This window comes from Octopus bimaculoides, chromosome 2, assembly GCF_046866305.1.
Source record: "Octopus bimaculoides isolate indiv1 chromosome 2, ASM4686630v1, whole genome shotgun sequence".
Taxonomy (NCBI): Eukaryota; Metazoa; Mollusca; class Cephalopoda; order Octopoda; family Octopodidae; genus Octopus; species Octopus bimaculoides.
In genome coordinates this window covers 148,929,055-148,941,303 of record NC_142929.1, presented here as the reverse complement: position 1 = coordinate 148,941,303, position 12,249 = coordinate 148,929,055, and the positions used below count along the sequence as shown (strand labels likewise).

General features: G+C 35.2%; 1 pseudogene; it reads left to right on the top strand.

The window, feature by feature from the left end:
* The first annotated feature begins 11,208 nt into the window (after positions 1 to 11,208).
* On the top strand, positions 11,209 to 11,640 carry LOC106874938 (histone-lysine N-methyltransferase SETMAR pseudogene; annotated as a pseudogene).
* Positions 11,641 to 12,249: the final 609 nt, after the last annotated feature.

The window sequence follows — 12,249 nt, the reverse complement described above, 5'->3', positions numbered from 1 at the left end:
CTTGAATAATAAGTCAAGAATAACACTATTTATTCTTCAACCTAATGTTATTATATTTTGGTTCCATATCAGAATATCTACGTTTCCATTATGTTAATATGTATTTATTTTTATATTTTTTTTAATTAAAAAGTGGGTATGATTTGAAGAAAATTTAGTTGCTATTGCTAGCTGGTTGGGTGACACAAGAGAAGCTTCTTTGTTGGCTCGCTCGGTGACACTTCGTAATTTCTAAGCTGGAACCTTATAAAGTCGCTCAATTCAAAGTAAAATTACACCAGGTAACCACTAAATATCCCTTCTTAATCATATGCCTTTACTACATGACATCAACATATTCCTTGCAAATCACATTTAAAATATATATAACAGTTTTGTATCAAATTTAAGATGCTGTTCCATATATTAAGTTTAGGATTGTAGAATTACATCTGAGCATTACTTTCATGGTTGTTTGGGTCTCAAATAGAAAGCATTGTTTTCCTATACTAACATTGTCTCACTCATTATTAACACGATTTCAATAATCAACGAACATTAAATTTGAAACCAATAAACAGCGAATATTACCTTATATGTCATTCATAAACAAATATTTTCAACAATAAGAGATACTTCATATTTTATGCTTCTTCAAATATTTTCATAACCTCACATTTTCACATTTATTATTGACTTCAAATGAGAAAGGTCTTAGGCGGTCAACCGGCATAGAAGGAAAAAGCAAGCAAATCTCCTTCAAAACCCACCCTACTCGCAATAATGAAAGGATAGATAAACTGTATAGTGTAATCCTATAAGGGAATAATAATGAGATGGTCTTAATGAAACAGATTTAACCATAGTTTTGTTCAAATTGAGTTACCCTGAGGTTGAACAACATTTGTATTACAATGACAAAACGTATGGTGAAGATAATCTACGTTCAGAATGTTGTTTATATGACATGATTCACTAATTCAAAGACAAGAAATATGATTCTAGTTAGTTTTCTTCAACACTAGTTTTGGATGGATTGCTGTAGCTTTGGTGAGGAAAGATTGTTTCCAAAGCAGGAATGTATACCTGTATTGATAGTTCTCTTGAAAGTCTTACACAAACATGTCAAAGGTACGGATCAAGTTAGCACTAGTAGTAGCACAACACAACCATTAACAAGACGGATACTTTAAGTGGTCCCTCGACCTACCAGGAAGAGCAGCAAGAACTCACCCAAATCACATTAATTTCTCGGAAGTGAATGTCTTAATATATTTTTTTCAAATGGTAGAACAAAAAATTAAGACAGAGAAGGAGTAGAGAAAGCGATAATGGGGAAATATTTCCTAGTAGTACTTTGGTAAACTGAAAGAAAGAGAAACTGCTAATTTGGTATCCATGAAAGGCGTCCCCGATCTCATCTAGTTGCAATGCTAGTAGTAATATTACTATTTAGCTGCCCGACTGAGCATACATATGATCAGTGACGATCCAGACGTGACCATCTGATAACTAAGACTATATTATCTAATGTGGTTTTCAATTCAGAAGACAGAAGTGAGTTAAACGAAAGTTCCCTGCTATTTCTTGCATGACAACCGATCTGGTAGAAGCGCTCTCTGCGATCATCCCGAGGTCCTTTCCTGCCATAGTATACTCAAAATCCCATTATCCAGTATCGTTCCAAGAGAGGCAGGTGTCATTTTAATTAAGTTTTTTAGCTGCTATTTCTGGCACATTAGGCAACCACAGAAAGCTTCCTTCTCTGGCACATAGTGGTGTTATTAGTGATTGTGTTGCGCTACTGCTGGTGCTAATTATCATGATCATGCTGATAAAACCATTAAATGAAGTCGATAATTAATGGTTAATATCACTCTACCATGGTCACATTGTTACCAATTCTGTTCTCAGCATACTCACTGCAACCTAGAATTAAATATATAGAATTTTTACAATTTAAAAGAAAACCAGTTGATTAGACGTACTAAAATGTATTTATTAAAATACTCATATTAAATTCTTTTATTATAGATATGTGATATGCCATAATTAACACTAGATACATGCTAATTTCATTCAAGGTAGTAAGTGGTAAGGTCAAAAAAATAGAATTAAATAATTTTACAGAGACTTGGCAAAATGAATGCATGCATATTTATATATGTACGCACACACACACACACATTGTCGACGTCATAACAGTTTTATAAACTTTCGAGTGAAGGTGAACCGATTTTTCTTCGGAATATCTCCAAACACACACTTAATGCTATAAAGAAGTATACAATTCTTAGTAAAAGAAAGAAAACTCGCGGATAGTGAAATTCGAAGATTGCCACTGGGGTTCGAGCCCACATTTCTTGTAGACATGACAGGCGTGCTAACATTCCAACAAAGCAGGCTTTCGATTTTCTTCCTCCTTTTAAGAATGTTATTCTTACCAGCGAGAATTATATGTTGTTTATAGTTTTATGTGTGTACTTCGAGGTACCATCAAATTGTTTGTTCTCGTTTTCTGGAAAGTTTATAAAATTTTTCTGATGTCAACTTCATTCAATTCTCCCAGGAAAGAATAATTTTCTAAAACGGATAAAGAAAGAAGTTCCAAAGATTGCTTTGGTGCAATGGTAAAACCCCTGTCACGTCTACAAGAAATGGGGGTTTCAAGTTCCACAGGCAGCCTTCGAATTTTTCTGTTGAACACAATATTTACAGCTTTATATGTGTGCATTACGTTTAGTTTTAGTTGGATTTGGTAGACGGAAACTGAAAGAAGCCTGTCGTATATATATATATATATATATATATATATATATATATATATATATGTATGTATGTATGTATGTATGTATGTATATATATGCTTGTGCGTCTGTGTTTGTCCCCACAACATCGCTTGACAACCGATGCTGGTGTGTTTGCGTCCCCTTCATTTAGCGGTTCGGTAAGAGAGACCGATAGAATAAGTACTAGGCTTACAAAGAATAAGTCCTGGGGTCGATTTGCTCGACTAAAGGCGGTGCTCCAGCATGGCCGTAGTCAAATGACTGAAACAAATATAAGAAAAAAATCAAAGAAACGAGTCCGATGGTGAGATGTGAATTTATTCTAATATAATAGAAAAAATGATACTAGGTGCATAAAAAATGAGTTCATAATAATGGTTTCACATTTTGGCGCAAGACCAGCACGTTCTGGAGAAGAGACAAGTCGATTACATCGACCCTGGTGATCAGCTGGTACTTAAGTTGTTGACTTAGAAAAGACGAAAAGCAAAGTCAACCACGGCGCAGTTTGAATTTAGAAGTAAAGACGGACGAAATGCCGCTAATTATTTTGCCCCACTTGTTTAGGGTTCTGCCAGCTCACAGCTCTAGAGAAGTCTATAATAATAATACCAGTTGTTTATAAAACAGGCGCAATGCACAAGTTTGCCGGTTGTAGGATAGTCGAATATATCGACTCTAGAAGCACTTGACTTCCTTTTTGTCTTATAGATTGCAAAAGGGATGGAAGGCAAAAGTCAGCCTCGGTAGTTCCAAAAGAACAGTGGAAAGAACAGATTAGCAATTATTTACTGAACACGAAAGCATGAAAGGCAAAGTTGATCTGAGCATGATTTGAATTCAGAGTGCAGAGAGTAGAAGTAAATGCTGTGCGACATTTTACTCAACGCTCTTACGTTTCTCTACCTACGTTAGAAATCATTATTAAATTCAGAACAAATGATCGATTATAGCCTTAACAGTTTCTTCTACTATTTAACACATGATTAATGACAAAATCCCATGGACAATATTACTTTAGTATATATTGATTTATTGCTCTGATGTTCATTTCACAATTTTTTTTTTTTTTTGTGAACAAATATAGTTTTCAAAAAAAAAAATAATAATAATTCACAAGTGATTCAGATTTCTTTCCAAACTATTCTAGCGTGTGATATAATTATAACAATAATGTTTTCTGACATTGGCAGAAGGTCATAAATTTTAGGAGATGAAATATAGTCGATTCAATTGACCCTTACGCATGTCTGGAGTTTTATTATATTTTTTCTATCGAACCTGGGTCAGAATGAAATACAAACTCAGCCGTGATTACATTTTAACTCAGACAGCAAAGAAACGACTCTGCTAGCTCGTCGCCTTGTAAAAGTTCACCACTATCAGCCATTTTGAATACAAAATGGCTGATAGTTAGCAAGGTGAGACACACATAAGAAAGAAGAAAGCAAAGGACCACTGATGAGGTCACAGAAGTGTGACGAAAGAACTCTGGCCGAAATAGGATTAATGTAATATAAATGTAATATAAAGCTGAAGCAAAGTAACACCAAATATACAGTGCGTGTGTTTTTAATGGCGAAACTGGCAATATGACCATCCCCAAGTACAACAACATCTGTTTCAACACACGATTTCACATCAAAAATCTTGCAAAACAAATATATATATATATATATGCAAACATTCCGTTTGTTAAAATGTGTTAGACATATTTTAAGTTCTAAAGGTAAATTCAATGCAGTAGTCGTGGGAAGAAATTTTCTCGCTGATGGCAAAGGGGGTAAAAATACTATTTTTGCTCAGTGTCTCCCCCTCAAGGACTCTCAGACGTGTTTTGACTACTAAACCTTCCACAGTAGGAGATACCGAAGAGAGAGAGAGAGAGAGAGAGAGAGAGAGAGAGAGAGAGAGAGAGAGAAAGGGAGAGAGAGAGAGAGAGAGGGGAGAGAGAGAGAGAGAGTAGATATAAGTGAGTAGATATAAGGATGTTTATGTAGAAACGGTTAAACGACTGGCGAGTAACAAATGAATATGAACATTTAAGTTTGTTGCTAGTGGGTTGTTGATAAGCTGGATGACAGGAAGAAAAGAAGTATTTATATAAAATACATAACGATACCGAGACAAGTAATAATGTGTACAAGTTTTATATTCTCGTCTCTTTTCTTACGGGATCCCCAAAGTTTTCTATGAAAGATGTCTAAAATATCAAAATTAAAAATATGTATACATTAATCGCTCGCCATAGCGCGGTTAACCTATCGTGGTTCACCTATCGTGGTTCACCTATCGCGATTTATTATTTGAGCTTACGTTGAATAATCTATGGTGTTGTTTTGCCTTTATAATATAATGAAATAATAGAAAAGATATAATGAAATAATAGAAAAAATATACATTACACTACTGTTTCTACTTCACAGATCTTCACCTATCGTGTGCGGTTTTGCAACGTAACACCCGCGATAGTCGAGGGATTACTGTAATTGTAAAATGTAAAACGAAACCAATGCGTATACAAAAATGAAAGAGCTTCGGGAAGAAATGACTGGAATGTTATGTAGTTGGATTGGGACACAGCTAATGTGATTATTTTAGTAATAGTTATTGAATAAAGCCAAGCTTCTCTTTAAATTGTGTCAAGGGTTTTCAGGAGACCGACATAGAAGTAAGCCCTGAAGGAAGCTGTGGTAACAGAGTTCATTTACTTGAAGCGAGAATGCAGAAATGTGAACAAAGGTTTACCTATAATGTACGTTCTTGTCACTAAAGACTCAATTAGTGTGCAGAATTTGTCAGTGAGGTATGAGAATAATAGCGGGTAGAAAAGTGACGTATATCCACTTGGGTAAGATACTAAAGAGAAAACTTTTCTTCCTTTCTTTCATTTCCGGTTTTTTTTTTTCCTTATTTCCTATTTAAATTGTACTCCGTGTTTTCATTGGAAGCGTTTTTGGCGTGTATAACTAAACAGATAGTATTTGTTATTGCAGACAAACACTCGGAACATATAAATTCATGAACCCGTCTTCTTATAAAGCCCTTGTACTTTTCAGCAGATAAATTCAAATACTGAAAATAGGGAGCAACTGCTTTGTCATTGTTTTATTTTTTTTTTAGACTCGATTTTTTTTTTAGACTCGATGGAAAGCATTCAGTGTGTACCAAGTGTACTCATTAATAAAATTTCTAAAGAGACATACTTAATCCATTCAAATTACTACATTTCTTATTAAAATTCGATCTAGGAATTAAAAGAAAGCCTCTACGTAGTCACTCGACCAGCTAGATAAAACAACAATATCTACCCTTAAATAACTTTCTCCCTCCAGCATCTTAAAAATGATATATTAGACAATGTACAGTTCTATATTTAAGAGATGAGGAATTATGTACATTATTTGCAGTATTTACATTTGATGGATATTTGTCCTAATCTTGTTTGTTCTTAACTCAACGTGTTTCGGCTGACATACCCTCCACAGTATGTTAAGCCTCCTCTATTTGACCAAACCTCATTCGTTTTTTCCTCATTCATTTTTTCCTATTTTACTGAACTATCGAGCATGTTAGAAAGCAGAGGTTTCGTTCTTTAGGTCCCAATTTAAGATTATTTGAAGCGACGAGGCTGGGTGGTAAGAAGCTTGCTTCCCGACCATGTGGTTCCGGGTTCCGTCTCACTGCTTGGCATCTTGGGCATGTGCCTTCTGGTATAGTCTCGGACCAATCAAAGTCTTGTGAATGGATTCGATAGACGCAAACGGAAAGAAGCCTGTCATGTGTGTGTGTGTGTGTGTGAGTGTGTGTGCGCGCGCGCCTGTATTTGTTCCCTACCACCGCTTTACAACCGGTGCAGGTGTGCTTACGTCCCTCGTAACTGAGCAACTTAGCAAAAGTCACCGATAGAATAAGTAGTAGGATTCATTTGACTAAAATTTCTTCAAGGCGGTGCCCCAGAATGGCCGTAGTCAAATGACTGGAGCAAGTAACAGATAAAAGAAAAGATAAAATGTAAAATTGCGATCGCTGTCACGATATTAGGATAATTTAGGACATAATCCAGTAGGTGCTTCCATCACACAAGACGGTGATGTTTTATTTGATAAAGATGAATCTTCTCTTGCAGCATCGAGCAAGTGTGCAAGAAGCTCCCTCATTAACTTACAAAAAATGTCGTTGAGCTCCATTCATGAGATATTTAGTGAAAGGTGGTATTACAGTGTCTATAGTGTCTTATGATATGTTGGTAATGAAAGTAATAAAAAAAAAGACGCACCGATAGCACAAACAGTCTCACCCTATATTGGAAGCATATGTGGTCCTTTGACCTGCTACAAATAACATTCAAATTTCTCTCAAACCGTATCCATCGTATTATCAAACAAAAGCAACATGGGTTAACGCTGAGTAAACATTTCCTCACTTTATCCATTCAATCACGCACACATTCTCTGTCTCTCTTTCACTCTCTCTCTCTCTCTCAAGCTCTCTGTTACTGTATCTCTCCCTCCCTCCCTCCCTGTCTGTCTGTCTGTCTCTCTCTCTCACTCTCTCTCTCTCACTCTCTCTCTCTCTCTTTTCCATTCTCTCTCTTTTCCATTCTCTCTCTGAGGAAGGTATCTGTCCGAAACATTTCGCCCTAACTACCCAATAATATATTCCACTGTGAGAAATGTTTGTAATTACTATTTACCGGCGCAGATCATCACTACATTTCCGTGGATTTCACTGTATGTCTATTGTAAACTTACGTTTACAATGATACTGCATTGATAAGTAATTGGAAGTAGAATTAAATAGTTTCCAGAAGGAAATAATCAATGTTTACCGATGAATAAGCTCTCATGTTTTACATTAAGCATTCATGACACGAAATACGATTGCTGGCACCTAATCTATTTGACCACTGCTTGCTTACAAATGGCGCCATATTGTTGTGAGAAGTGTGTATCTCTATTTATTGTATATTTTAATGAATCAATTAAGTATGTTAATTGATATGTTGATATATAGGTTAAAAAACGGGTAAATCAACAATGAAAGGTGCATCTGATGAAATAATTCCAAAATAAGAGATGAAACATTTTAAAATTAAATCAATATAAAGGAGTATCACTTAATTTTGCCTTGCAAACTTAAATGCTTAAACTCTCTATATTTATGAGAGGAATTTTGGCTAAAGTAGTGAGAATGTTCCAGACTATTAGCTTCCTTATATATGTCTCTATTTGCATTTTGTGTGATCATTCTTCCACAATACTTTGGTACTCTAATTCGAAATTATTTATACTTATTGACTATGTTAAGTTGAAAACTCGAGTCTCTAATTTGCATTCACAGTTCCAAGACATTTATCCACCTTAAATGTACTCCCTGCCTATAACTGCTATAACAGGTCCCACAGAATTATACTCTGTAAATACTAAATACGAACAATTTTCAAAATTCAGAGATAAATTAGGAAAGTGGAGAGAAAGTGAGATTAAGAAATTATGGAAAAAAATAAATGTTGCATGATGATATAAAAAATAGTTAAATTTGGCTTAATTGACTTAGTCAAGGAGTGAAACACTAGTAAATAGAAGAGAGGAATTTATACTTAGCCCCAAGATCTGGCTGGAGATCTGCAAGAGTCAAGCAGTAGTATTAAACCATGCAACAGAAAACTATCTCACCTAGCAGCAGGTAGCCCTCCGACCCACCAACGGTCCGCGGAATAGTTTTCATGGATCAAATTTCACTAGTAAGATTTTGGTTGACTTGAGCGTACGTTAGAAGAGCCGAACTATGGTGAAGTCTAGTATTTGGGAATCGAACCGTATTAGTTGACCGAACCAATCATTAGCTATATGGATAAATAAAATACGTTTAATGAAAAACTAATAAACAAGTCATAGAACATGCATATCTCAGAGATTGATTAATTTATAACTCTTTGAATGTATAACTACTTACTAAAGAATAGAGATCCTACATTTCAGCGGCTTTTTCTATCAATACCAATCTTTATTGAAGTTTCACATTGTCCAACCTGTGTTTCATTTTCCAGAAGAGCGAATTTACCGACAGCTACTAGCATCCAGTTGCCTCAGACATTAAAAGCCGTTGAAATCTTGCATCTGCAGGCTCTTCGTTAAATAGTCTGCAAGGTATAACTCTGTCGATCGAAACAACTTGAAATGAATTTCCTTGCCTAAGGATTTCAAATTCTATCGACCCGATAAACGAAACTACTTTCACTCACTGAAATTGCTAACAAAACGATCGATATCTTTCTGTGTAGGAAATGGTTGTTTCCAATAACAAATGTCACCATTTTAGATAACCAACAGGCTGCTAGATATTTATATCGATCTTTAACTTGTTTAGCTGCAGACAGATATGACTGAGCAGCATTATGATCAAAAGTATTCCAGGTTTGGCTAAACCGATGTTTTTTTTTAATGATATAATGAACTACAATATTTTATATGTTCCTCCTCCTAGCCTACTTGGCAGATTTGGTTACCATTCTAGCAAGACGAATGATATGATAGAGGACCCAGTGCCTGCTTTCAATGATTCTGCATACGACAGCTTCTGATTGTGACAGGTATAGAAACACCCACCTGTCTCCCAATTCTTTGAATAGAAGCTTCTTGTCAGATTACATGATTGCAGTGTATATCCATGGTAATCTCTTTTAGCTTCCTTCTGAGAGTTACAGTATCCCCTCTAGATTCAGTTATAACCGCTATATATTTTTCATTTGTACATTCTAGACCAATTTGCAGTCTCTTCTGCGTCTGTTTATTCTACACAGGAGTCATTCTCTCGCAACCACCAGCCCTTCGAAGTAGCAGCTACCTGGAATACATCCTTCAACCGGAACGGGGAAATGTAGTTTTATTGAAAAGTGTAGGTATACACGAGAAAGAAACAGAGATATACGTTATCCTTCCTACTTATAAATAATACACGTCTATATTTTTCAAATTGGTTGCGATCGTTTGAACTGTCAGTCTTTTATAAGATCAGAAGAACGTTATATCACATATATAACCAAGACGGCAACACCGATACTGCTTCATAAAGACTATGATATATACTTGGTATTACATGTATAGATGCTAAATATATACATTTTCAATAATAAAACAAAAAAAGATACATTAAGAGAAACGTTTTGGAGAAATAAGCTAAATACTTAAATTATACTGCAACCGGAATATGATATACTTTCTTTCCATAGTTCTTATACATTATGTGTCATCTAGTACATTTTGCAAATAGACGATATATAATACAGTTAATGCACACGTGTTAAAATTTTATAGGTATTTACCATTCAATGTTTGCTCTAATTCGCTGAGGGAGAAAGATGCTATTTGTACCACAGTTTAGAGTAAATCATTTGAAAAAGAGATAATAAACGTTATTTGAAAACTGTGGAGGAATGTTTTAAACTGCAATGTCGCTATCATTTTATTGTGATTATACATACACACACACGCGCGCGCACACACACATACACACACACATACATGTATATACACACATACACGCATGCACACACATATACTTGCGTTTGTACATAGGTATATATCCAAGTATATCTATATAAATGTATGCTTGCATGTGTGTATTCGGGCACTCAAGTCAAAATTTAAAAGTAGTTAAAGAAATCCTATAGATTATGAATAATGTACTAGCGATATGAAAAACATTTATTGAAAGTAGATATATCATTGTGTTTGAGAATCTAATAATATATTACATGCTTCCTTTCTTCTCCTAGAGGATTCAATTTCTAAACTGTAGCGTCGATTAGCTGCAGATTTGCTTCTTAGTAATATTGTATATTCCAAGATAAACTATGATCCGTGCGCAATGATACATATCAGTGTAGATAACGAGAAACTAAACACAATCTGTCGACCTATGGCTTATATTTTCTCCAAACGTCCATTATAACACTTGCACAGCTCAACATGAATATAAAAATACTTACGAAGTTCTGGATTTAAATGTTACATTTATATCGTTTACTCGAATGAATGTATGCAAAACGTCGCTGGTTATATATCGTTCTGTTAACAATAAAATCATCTTAAGTGAAGGGTAAACATTTTGATGAAATCAAAGCAAATTTTAATCAGTTAGTTAAGACATTTAACGAACAAACCGTTAAATATTTTATTTCCTTTTAAAGCATGCGAGAACAGACAACAAAGAATATAACATTACCACACATAATTGAAATTATTAGGTTATTCCGAAAGTCATGGCCGTTCTAAGAATTGTGTTTTGAAACGCAATTTTATCATAGTATTTTAATTATACTTTAGGTGAATTTCGACATTCTTAATAATTAATAATTAATGTATGCTCTTTAATAATTTTCTACTTATTTCAGACAGAAGATATTCTTGAAGCATAGTTGCCCTTAATTATGAACATGACAAAAAAGGACCTTCGCTTGCTTGTCTTGCACAATGCCTCCCAAACCGCTGCCAATATCAACACGGCGTGGGGAAAGGGGTCCACAACAGATAGCAATGTACGAAGGTGGTTTCAGAAATTCTGTAGTGGTGATAAGAGTTTTGAAGATGAAAAAGGTAGAGGAAGGTCATGCAGTCTTGCCAATGAACAAGTGAAAGTAATTGTTGAACAAAACCCACGTCAAAGTTTCAGAGAAATATCTCAGGCACTTGGTGTCGGTATTGCAACTGTTTCGCGCAATCTGCAGAAGATTGGTAAGGTGGAAAACCTCGATAAACTGGTACCGCAAGAGCTCAATGAAAATCATAAAGTTGATTTGAAGTGTGCTCGATGCTCTTTCTGCGAAACACCTTTTCTTGACCGAATAGTCACTTGTGACGAAATGTGATGCTTTATGATAACCGTAAACGATCAGGTCAATGGCTTGATCGTGATGAGTCCCCCAAACATTTCCTAAGACCAAATTTGCATTAGCAAAAGATTATGGTGACTGTCCAGTGGTCTGTAATTGGTGTTGTCCATTACATCTTTCTGAAAGCCAATCAGAGCATTACAGCAGAGGTTTACTACAATCAACTCGCTGAAGTGATCACTTGCAAAACATGAGACCTGCATTGATGAATCGGCGTGGACCAATTCTGCTCCATGATAATGCAAAGCCACATTTGCAAGAATGACGCTGCAGAAACACATAGAGTTGGGATACGAGACTTTACCACATCCTCCATATTCTCCTGATCTTTCATCCACTGACTACCAATTTTTTAAAGCATTTATACACGTTTTTAAGTGATAAAACTTTCAAGTCCAAACCAGAGGTGGAATCAGCTTTCAAAAATTTCTTAGCATCAAAGACAATAAGTTGTTATCAACGAGGCATAAATAATCTCGTTTTGATCGATGGTAGAGATGCATAGATGTTTATGGCTCATACTTTGACAAATCAAAACATTTCTATTGTTAATTTTTCCAGAATAAAATTATGTTTCTGAAATCG